At 42.3% G+C, this 11,510-nt stretch overlaps 1 long non-coding RNA gene across 1 annotated transcript; it reads right to left on the bottom strand.

Moving 5' to 3' along the window:
* Window positions 1-4,954: 4,954 nt before the first annotated feature.
* Window positions 4,955-11,255, bottom strand: LOC144104964 (uncharacterized). Its single transcript, XR_013308670.1, has 3 exons — window positions 11,066-11,255; window positions 9,625-9,781; window positions 4,955-5,235 (listed from the first exon to the last, which is right to left on the bottom strand). It is a non-coding gene; the product is annotated as an uncharacterized LOC144104964 (long non-coding RNA).
* Between the last annotated feature and the right edge of the window lie 255 nt (window positions 11,256-11,510).

Here is an 11,510-nt window from a genome sequence, read left to right as displayed (position 1 = left end):
CTTGAAAATCATAAAATTAGTTGAAGGAAAATTGAAGGAAATGTCACAGCAACTGTCTCAAGTATTGGTGGACACTGGAACCTTCGTGTAAGAGAGGGATATAGGAGAGAATTAAAGAAGAGGTGCCATAGCAGAGGGCTGACGCCATTGTTAGATGCCCCTTCCTTAGATGAACATATCTCGCAACTAAAACATTTGGTGCAAAACAAACATGGGACTTGCACGCCCACGAGGGCCCCCTTGTCAATAAAACGAAAATTGCTAATGTTGCCGTACTTTAGAGCTTTGCTCTTAAAAGCGCAGCTGACTACGCTCAAAGTTGAGAGCAAAAGTATGTCTCCTTTTACTCATGTGCAGTCCGCGGTGCTGGTGCCATTTGCAATGGTCATTGACATTGAGTCGCATGATGCGCAGCCCGTTCCTGGAGTTCGTGATTTTGTCTTCCGTGTGAATCTGCCGTTGAAATTAGTGCATAACAATGATTCTCCAATTGATCTTAGGTAACTGTAGCCTGTGCCACCTGCTACCACTCTTTTTCCTCAAATTTCCTAATCTCATTTGGCCACCTGATTGCCACCATTCATGCATACTCCTACTCTTGGAATCCTCCCATTGTTTAAGTGTGGTATTGCTTATATGTTCTCTGCATTACACATGTATTGCTGTTCCTCTTTTTCCAAATATTCAAGATATCTCTGTTCCTGTTTCTTGCATAAGCAGCTGGGCTGTTGCTGTTTAGATGGGAGGGGTACAGAATTTTAAACACTAACCATTTTGAATTTTTACTGGTAGTAAACAGGCATATTCAAACAATTTTCGATTATAGGTACTGAGTGCAACACAATATTGACCTTCCTAGGAGTCACTGCAACCTTTGACCCACAATAAGTGAAAACAAGGGGCGCAGCCACAAATATTGGAACGTTGTTGATATCGCCTCTCAACAGTCTCTGCTTGCTAGTGATGCTGATGGGATCCTTTGCGCCAGCTAGCAGACGTTGTTGGCATAGCACCAGTCGATCACTCTCATGAAACCTCTGTGGTCACTCCAGAATGACTACAGTAGCACAAACAATGACCCGGTATTCAGTGGTGTGAAAGGCTTTGCAACGAGCGATGCCGACGAGACTCTGAGAGTACCAAGCCAGGCCTTGGCAGAAAGCTGGCGAGCGAAAACTCACCTACGAGACAACAAATTGGGTATCCTCTCTCATCTTTGTGAGTATATCGAGCGGAAACAGAAACGAAATACACTGCATGTGTTCATGTCTGAACACTGATGAGAGATAAACACCACACCACAGTGACCGCCTCCTTTTGCGGAAAGAAATCTGAGTGCGTTAGTGTGATGATGATTGTAGAAAGCGAATTCTTAAATCCTAGCGTGTGAAGTTTGTCATAAATGTAGTATTGGCAGCAGAGACCTGAAATGAATGGTTGCTTACTGTGTAGAACATATAGAGTGAATGAGATGTTACAATGCTAGATGAGGCGACCCTCTATGCCTAGCATTGGATTGGTCTGGGAAACGCAGCCTTGTGAAGAACGGCTTAGTTACATCTGACTTCGTGGTTTTATTCGCGTAGTTTCAGTGATGAGGAATTGTAGTTCATGACAGAATATAAATACTCACTGTGCAAATGAAGAGAGCTAAATTACTAAACAATCTCTAAAGAGAACATTTTGCGATAGGGAGTGAGGTAGTGGAAGTGGTAACAGAGTCCAGCTAGGCCAGGTCATCTGCTCATATAAGCCACGTCGAGCACAAATGCAGAGTATTTGAGAGAAATGGTTGCGACTTTATTGGGGTTTAAGGCCTTTGGCATGCACGCAGAAGTTACCAAGAGCGCCTGGTCGTATGCTCAAAAAGAATTTTAAACTGTCTTGCTGCTACAAATCTCTCGCGCAAAAAGTGGTACACTAAGAAGTTTAAAAATGCGAACAGTGCAATCAGCCACTGAAAGAAAAATCAGAGTTAATCCTAAGATATGGAAGAGAGTGCTGCATTAGTTGGCAATAAATCCTAATCGAAATTTGAGCTTAAATCTCGAATATTCATAAGCAGGACATGCATATTTAAAAGCTTACTGTCCTTTTAGGTAGTGGAATGTTGCTGGCAGTATGAAACTTTGTTCTTGCCATTATTTTATGGACATATTCCTTTGTGCATTAGGTCCCAGAGCCAGTCATATGCCCCATGTACTTATATTGAATTATCTGTGCAAATGTATGACATTGGCAGACTAGACAAACTAAAACCTCCTAAATGCTCACTCTCTCTGTAGTTAAATTTTAAAGCCATTTAGTCACTACTTTGTTGCATGTCACAACTTCACTACAAAGTCCCTCCTAGCCTGGGTCCCTTTGGGATGTTACCCAAATAAACTAAGCCAAGCTTGTCACCCCAAATGGGAGCTGCGGTTATGGTACTCAGTTGCTGACCCGAAAGATGCAGGTTCAATTCCAGCCGCAGTGGTAGCATTTTGATGGAGACGAAATGCTATAGGTCTAGAAACTCTGTGATGTTAGCACACTTAAAGATTTATCCATTTCTCTAATATCTAACATAGCCTGAGCCTGCACCTTTTTTGTGGGGTTAAACCTCATAATACCAAGCATCATTAGTGGCTACATCATTTCATAAAATTAATTTAAATTTAATAATTTTTTTATAAAATTGACAATTTTCTCCACCTCTTTTCTTTCATCTTTGCCTTTCTTATTCCCTTCATCGCTGAGTAGCAGGTCAGCTGTTTTTAATGCCATCTAAAGGTTTCGTTCTTCATTTCACTAGAAAAACTCTCGCGCTCTACTGCTTTGTTAGTCGTATTATGCAGAAATATGTGAAGCTTAGATCACAGAGCTATGACCTGGTCAGTAAGTTCTATATTCAAGAATTGTCAATTTTATATTCAACCATACTTACATTGCTTATTACGCTATTTATGCAGACCTATTTTGTAATGGGCTACCTGGCACAGAAATGCTGTGACCTGCAGTGGTAAACAACTTTTCAAGGCAAATTTCTCAGTTACATGCATAAATATATTGGGCAAGCTCACGCGCTTGTGAAGCTCATAAACTTGCACTTGTTTTGATAACATTCGCTGTAATGCAGTGACTCACTGGAATACACTGCGAATCTTCACATCTATTAGATCTGCCTAATATAGTGAGACATTCATGTACTCAAGTTTCGATTATGCACTGGGTTCAAATGGGTGTGTTAGCTGGCAAAGATAAAGCAAGAGTGGCAATGTTTTTTACTGTCCACAGGGTATTCTTGCCAAGTTCAGTACGCGTGGCAACTTTTTCTTTTCACGCAGCATAAACAGTGTTCTATTAACACTCATGTTTGAGACAAAATGCTGCACACTTCACCACTGTAAAAATTAAGGACATTGTGCTGCTGCACAAAATGATATCTGGCTGCAGCTGTAGTTGTGGCATGTAAAATGGGCTAGGCGATATTTACACCATTCGTCTTGTTACAAGCCACTTGCACGCGACACAAACGTGTTGATAGTACCTTATCGAGCAGTTTTGCTGTGGAGTGTGCAGTGCTATAACGAGAATAATGATGAAGAAAGCAGACAATATATTTTGTCAGAGGCATCAAGAATGCTAAATATTTTGGAAAATATTTTTCGGGACACTCCTCAGAAGGTTAAGGAACATTTATACTTCACTAACATCAGACCAATTACACAGTATGCCTATGCAGTCTTGGACCCTCCCGTAAGGACCTATTGTGATATGCTGGAACGCGTTCAGAATCGTGCGGCGTGGTTTGACACCAACAGATATATTTTTAATTATCAAAGTGACATTATCAAGCAGGACCTGAACTGGGACACTCTGGAGAAGCGCCGTTTACGATTAAAATTAGAATTCCTTTACTGCACTTATTTCAAGGAAACTACTTGTAACCTCGACACGTATTTGCTGCCACCCCATTTTGTATCCAGAAGGCACAGCCACGACTGAGAAATACATCAGATAAAATGCCGTACTAATGTGTTTAACCTGTTTTTCTTTCCGCATGCCATCAATGAATGTTGTAAGCTGCCTCAAGGTATTGCTGAATGCCAGTCTGAAGTAAAGTTCCGAGCACTGTTGTCGGAAATGTGATGTGCACGCATGGTCAGGTCGTTTTTCTGCTTATCCTCTTCTTGTCCTTCCATGAAGAATTAACCGATGCGAATGCGCTGTTGACATTCTTTTTTATCACCTGCCATAGATTCTTTTCCATCCTGTACAAAAGGTTGGCACATGCATTAGGATTGATTGTGTATGTATGTTTTTCCCCAGCAGTTATACCTTCGTGGCGCTGCAGAAATGTAATTAAATAAATAAACCACTGATGACCTGCCAGGGCTATAGGATTACAAAAGTGAGAAAAGCAGTGGGAGGCCCTGAGCCAGGTAGAATAGAAAAATTTTTCTAGTAGCAGACAAGGAGCATGCAGCTTATAGAGGGAAGGAAAATTGGAGACTTGTGGAAGAGGCCCCCAGTAGCACCAATGGTGCTCTGAACTGCGGGCTCTTGTGGGCCCGGCACGGGCTTCCCATAGGGGCCCGACGTGGGATATGTGCGGGATTTGCAACTCGGCATTGGGGGGGGACCCTCACGGGCAGCCCAGTGGGCTTACGGCTTAGCCCCACAAGGCTCCACGCTGGATCCCCTTGGTCAGGCCCGTGCCGGGCCTCCGTGGGATGGCCCGTGCCGGGCCTCCGTAGGCTGACCCATGCCGGGCCTCCGTAGGCTGACCCGTGTCGGGCCTCCGCGGGCTAGCCCGTAATGGGCCCCCGTGGGCTAGCCCGTACTGGGCCCCTGTGGTCTAGCCGTTCCGGTCCCAGTGGGCTTCTTAGGTGATAACTTGCGGGAAGTCAACAAAGGTAACCCCTAGAGAACCAATAGCTGTATGCCTCTGGGCCCACCGACCCAATTAGACTTAAGGCCCACCTTGCCAACCCAGAGAGGCTTTCTTCACTTCATCAGTATTTTTTGTGTACATGTTACTACTGAAATTACAATGCAAGTAAGAATGCTTCTTATTTATTTATTTGTTTTTGCAAGGCATTTTGGGCATTCTTGCATACAAAGCCCCAATTACTGAGGTGAAGGGTCCGCCCCCTTCATCCGAACTTTCAGACCGCCATCCCAGTCTCTCGCCCCCCACACGAACGCCGCCACTCTGTTCTTGCCTTCCATGGTGGCTGTTGGGATTATGCGCTGCACAGCAGATGTAAAAGTGAATAAATAAACACACATATCAAATTTATATTCAGTAAGGTGGATAAAAATAACTTTCCAAAGTATTACAGTCACATCTTTCAGGAAATGCTTCATCACCGTATGCAATGCTACAACGTGCAATCCTTGATATATCAGCAAATTTCGTTTGCTATTATTATCCGCAACCATATTAAACATAAATATTCATAATAAGAATAACCGAAAGGTGCATGAGCCATTAAAGGACTATAGACACCTAAATATATTGCGTGTTTTCTTCTGTCAAACGATGCGTTCGATAATAAAATACACGGATTACCAGGTAGTACTTGCCTACAGCCCCGCTAAATAATTTATAATCGAATTTCTTCTCTCATGCTGTTTTGGTTTCATCGACCGAACGCCGACTGTCGTCAAGTTGATGTTTTGGTCGCATGATGCAACTAGAAAAACTAATACAATCGCTGATATGTAGCTTTAATTGACTACGACATTTAATCCAGCCTCTTTCAAGACCTGGAATGACAAAAAATGACCTGTCAGCAATTATATAACCGATTTTTTATGCCTCATGTGAATTAAACACCAACTACACGTCACAGTCATCGTTCGACTGATGAAACCGAAACAGAATCAAGAAGAAACTAAATTGCAGAAAAACTGCACATTGCGCTAGTTGGTGTTGATGCATAGTGGTGGTTCAAAAGCACAAACACACACAGACCAAAAGACGAGACACAAACCAGCACTGATCTTAAAACTGATTTGTTTTATTAGGAAGAAGCACGTCATATATATACACACGGAAAAACAGCGCACATGTGCGATGTCAACAAGACTCCTAGTGCTAGTAAAAGGTAAAAACCGCTTTAAAAGCATGTGTGTATCGGCAGAACCGCTACCCAGTAAGTAGCATATTGATTTCTCGAACCGATAATGTAACAGATGGCGTACTCACGCACCAATTACTTTTTCTGATATGAAACGCCTCAGCTACTACTCTAGTGCGCTGGTCAGAATTAGCGAACAAGACATCAGTATCGTCAAAAAATGGCGTACATTTTCACGTGAAACAATGCTTAGCTAGGTTAGTTTTTTCTTAAAGAATTAGCGTGCTCCATGAGCCGCACGTTAATACAGCAGCCATTTTGACCTATCTTGGTAAGGCCACAGGACTGAGGGATTTGATACGCTATGCCAGTCTTACAGGGAACATGTCTATGTTCATGATTTATATTGCAAGCATTTCTTCTGCGCCCTTCATGCTTTCTTTGAACTGCCGCCTCACTCTTTTTAGCTTGTTAGGTGCAGGGAACAGAACCTTTACCCCATGCTTGCTTCCCACTCTTTTTAATCCGGTGCAACAGCGTGTGGACATACGGAATAACCACTACCTCTCTTCTCTCTTCTTCCGAACCCTTTTCCATCCCCCAGGTACTTGCAGACGATTTCATCTCATGGAGGACTTTGTCTGCACTCGAAACGAGAACTGAGTCCCAGAAACCAGCTTTCCTACATCTGTCTATTTTGGCTAAGAGACTGGGCATCATTTTATGATAAGATTTCTTTACTGCCATGCCTAAGCATCCTGTAACGATGCCACTTTTTGCAAGCTTTGAATGAAAGGACCTGTAATTAAAAAGGGACTTTTCACTTCTAGGGGAATACTGCCAACAGACATGGTTGGGTTCGAAAGAGAATTTTAAATCAAGGAATTGCAAGACTCTTTCTTGGGGACTTCATGTGTGAACCTCAGCCCCGACCTATTACATGCACAAATATGACCACATGACAAAAATTCGGGATTCACGGACCTAGCCAGCACCAGGAAATCATCTACATAACAGAAAATACGTATGCAATAACCGGCTAGATCAGTCTCAACTTTCATATCAACCCTGCTTAGATAAATGTTACTGAGAATGGGAGCTACCTTAGCAGCTATGCACACACCCGATTTTTGCATATAAAGACGACCATCCCACTCAACAAACGTGTTACTCAGGTAGTAAGATAACAGTTAAAGAAAGGATCCTGTTGTGATTCCACAGTCATTCTGGAACACGCATTTATCGCTCTCTTCCATAATACAATGATGAACATACTGGATTAGTTCAAAGTGTGAAATAGAATAAAACAAATAAACCATATCTAGGCTAAAACCATCACATAGTGCCCGGCTCTCATTTCGGAGGAAATCCGCTACTGCCTCAGCAATAGGTACGAGAAACGGATTCTTTACGCGAAGTGACAAATGTTTGCGAAGATAGGTAGACACAAACAACTGCCAAGAATTGTGCTCCGAGACACTTGCCCGGAAAGGAACTTTAGGCTTGTTCATCTTAGCACTAAATACAATTTCTAGCACCGATTGTTCAGCTTCCTTCACTTTCTTTGCTATACCTTGATACTTAAAGCTTCCGAGGTAAAGTCATCGCCTTCTCTGAACACTCGGTTCTAGAAATTTTCTTTACTGCTAAGACGCACAAGCCTAACGTTCCTTTCCGCGCAATTGTCTCTGAGCACAATTCTTGGCAGTTGGTTGTGTTTATTTATCTTTGGAAACATTTGTCGTCACTTCGCGTAAACAATCCGTTTCTCGTACCTAATTCTGAGGCAGTAGCTGATTTCCTCCAAAATGAGAGCCCGGCACTATGTGATGGTTTAAGCATTGATGTGGTTGATTTGTTTTATTCTGTTCCACACTTTGAACTAATCCAATATGTTCAGCAATGTATTACGGAGGACAACAATAATTGTGTGCTTCAAAATGAGTGTGGAATCACAACAGGTTCCTTTCTGGAATTGTTATCTTACTACCTGAGTAACACGCTTGTTGAGTGGGATGGTCGATCTTATATGCAAAAATCGGGTGTGTGCATAGGTGCCAAGGTAGCTCCCATTCTCAGTAACATTTATATAAGCCGGGTTGATATGAAAGCTGAGACTGATCTAGCCGGTTATTGCATACGCATTTTCTGTTATCTGGACGATTACCTGGTGCTGGCTTGGTCAGTGAATCCCGAATTTGTGTCAAATGTTCTTGTTGTTTTTGCACGTAATGGGTCCGGGGTGATGTTCTCGCATGAAGACCTTCAAGAAAAAGTCTTGCAATTCCTTGATTTAAAATTCTCTTTCAAACCGAACCATGTCTGTTGGTAGTATTCCTCTAAAAGTGAAAAGCCCCTTATGAATTGCAGGCCCTTTCATTCAAAGCTTGTAAAAAGTGGCATTGTTACGAGATGCTTAGGCATGGCAGAAAAGAAATCTTATCATAAAATGATACCCAGTCTCTTAGCCCAAATAGACAGATGTAGGGAACATGGTTTCCGGCACTCAATTCTTGTTTCGAGTGCAAACAAAGTCCTCCATGAGCTGAAATCGTCTGCAAGTACCTCGGGGCTGGAAAAAGGTTCGGAAGAAGAGAGAAGAAAGGTAGTCGTTATGCCATATGTCCACACGCTGTCACACCGGATTAAAAAGAGTGGGGAGCACGTATTGTGTAAAGGTTGTGTTCCCTGCACCTAAGAAGCTAGAAAGAGTGGGGGCGGCAGTTCAAAGAAAGCAAGAAGGGCGCACAAGAAATGCTTGCAACATAAATCATGAAATTAGATATGTTCCCTGTAAGACAGGCGTAGTGTATCAAGTCCATCAGTCCTGTGGCCTTACCTACATTTGCAAGGTTGGCCACTGCGTTAACGTGCGGCTCATGAAGCACGCTAATTCTTTAAGAAAGAAACTAACCTAGCTAAGCATTGTTTCACGTGAAAATTTACGCCGTTTTTTTGACGATACTGATGTCTTGTTCGCTCATTCTGACCAGCGTACTACAGTAGTAGCTGAGGCGTTTCATATCAGAAAAAGTAATTGGTGCGTGAGTGCGCCATCTGTTACATTATCGCTTCGAGAAATCAATATGCTACTTAGTGGGTAGCGGTTCTGCTGATACACACATGCTTTTAAAGCGGTTTTTACCTTTTACTAGCACTAGGAGTCTTGTTGACATCGCACATGTGCGGTGTTTTTCCGTGTGTATATATATGACGTGCTTCTTCCTAATAAAACAAATCAGTTGTAAGATCAGTGCTGGTTTGTGTCTCGTCTCTTGGTCCTTGTGTGTTTGCACTTTGAACTACCACTATGAAATTAAATAATAAATTATTTAGTGGTCGTACGTGTATAGAATGTCTAACGTGTGGTTTGAAAGAAGAAAACGCACAAACAAACATTTGGTACCTATAATCCTTTACATTTGGATGGCTACTCAGTAATTGATAACGGAAGTGCTGAAAACCACACCAGGTAGATTGGAAGTAGTTTTTTCCTGCAATAAGATGGTGTGTTCACTAAGTATCTATAACCTTCAGAAGATTCACATGTACTCACCAACAATTGTCTGCACAGCCGTAGGTTCTTAAATGATTCTTTTCAACCCCGCCCCTTCAATGTGTACATAAGGGCCACAGGAGTCTTCACTAGTCTTCATAATACGTTTTGTAGCCTCATCAACTGGCTCACCCCCAATGAGTGCCAGCTTTTTGATCTGAAATAGAATATACAGATTACACAAAGTGAACTATGCCATGCAAACCATACATTGAACCATTCATAAAACTCCCTCCTCGAGGAATGATGTGCAGGTCAACAAAAATTCAAAAGGATGTAGAACAGGATAATACAGAGGACTCAAAGAGACCTATGATCACAGTGGTGTGACTCGGCTTAATGATAACAGAATTCTCTGTTGTCTTCTAAACGCCCATCTTTGCATCATGTTAACTTCCTTTTATGCATGACTCAATGGCATACGGTTCCCAAACAATAAGATAAGGGGAAAAAGTGAAGCCATTACTTTAAGGCCACCTTGAACCATGGCAAAATTGTAGTCCGGAGCTAAATGAGTGATGTAAGAACATAACCGTCAGCTGCCACTATGAACAGCAAGGCTAATGCTTGTGCTAATTTCTTGTAGTAGGCTAGATATTATATACAGCAAATCCTCCTTCAAATACACTTGTACAAAATGAAGCTTTCAGGTCTACAAATCCAAATGCAACATGAGGCTATTTCGAAGTGCCAACTTAATCTGAAGTGGACTCAACATATGTAGAGGGCTCAAATTAAACTACAGCTGAACAAAACAATATGCATCAAAATTATATTAAAAGGCATCAGTACGTTGCCAGTAGTTCATAGGCACAATTGAAAGAAATGCCATACACCCAGTCGAAGGAAAAACACCAGCCCGTTTCTGGTGTTTACAGCAAACTGGCTTTTTTAGACACGGGTTCTGGTGTGAACATGTCTGGTGTTCTCACCAGACCAGGATTTCCAGACATGGGTCCTGATGCGGCGTAGTGTGGTGTGATTTAGTGTGTTCTGGTCTGGTGTTCTGTGCTGTGACCCGGTTGTCTGATACCGGTTCTGGTGTGCTTTGGTTTAGTGTTTCCTGGTGTGGTCGGTGTACCATTCAATTTGGTGTGGTTGGTATACCGTAGAATGTCTTGATTGAGATGCTGTGAGTTTGGACATACCATCGTGAGAAAAATTTAATGATCCCAGCGAATGCACGCCAAATCGTGTAAAACGGCAAGCACTCCAGATGTCGAGTCAGGTGCACTAACATCCATCAATCTCGCTGCGCCGGCCTTGATGGCACAAGCATTTCATCAGATGGCACCTGCACGCAGTTCGGCATAGTGTGGCACACACGCAGCGTCAATTTTTCACATGATTGTACACTGGAACATGCACATAGACACATCATATCTGTTCTTGCCGAAGACTAAGAGCAAGCACGTATCGTAAAGAAAGAAAAAATGCTCACATTTGCACAAAAGCATCCTTAGCTTCATTGGTAGACAAAATTGGCAGTATAGTCAAGATAGAGGCCCCTACCATCATAGCGTGCATCTTTTCTGACAAAGTCGAATAGGTTGAATTTCCCTGATAGCAGCTTGACTCCAGCTGTGTAGCCACAATGCCTGAAGAACAACAGAACAAAATCACAAATTTGTGTGAAATACACTATAATAATCACAGTGCAAAGACAACCAGCAAATACTGCTATTAAATTTAGCTTAGGGTGCAAACATACAGTACACATTCAATACGACTTGCAATGCCTCTGCAGTAAATCAACTGTCTTCTGCTTTATAGTAAATCAATGGTACTCACATAAAGCACCCCACTTGCATTAATTTGCTTGAAGCCAGTGTCTGGATGAGCAAGTATTTCACACTTTCATTCACACAGTACAATGATGAGCACGG

Source organism: Amblyomma americanum, chromosome 9 (assembly GCF_052857255.1).
Source record: "Amblyomma americanum isolate KBUSLIRL-KWMA chromosome 9, ASM5285725v1, whole genome shotgun sequence".
Taxonomy (NCBI): domain Eukaryota; kingdom Metazoa; phylum Arthropoda; class Arachnida; order Ixodida; family Ixodidae; genus Amblyomma; species Amblyomma americanum.
The sequence above is the reverse complement of the archived record's forward strand: the minus strand, read 5'-3'. Positions and strand labels throughout refer to the sequence as shown.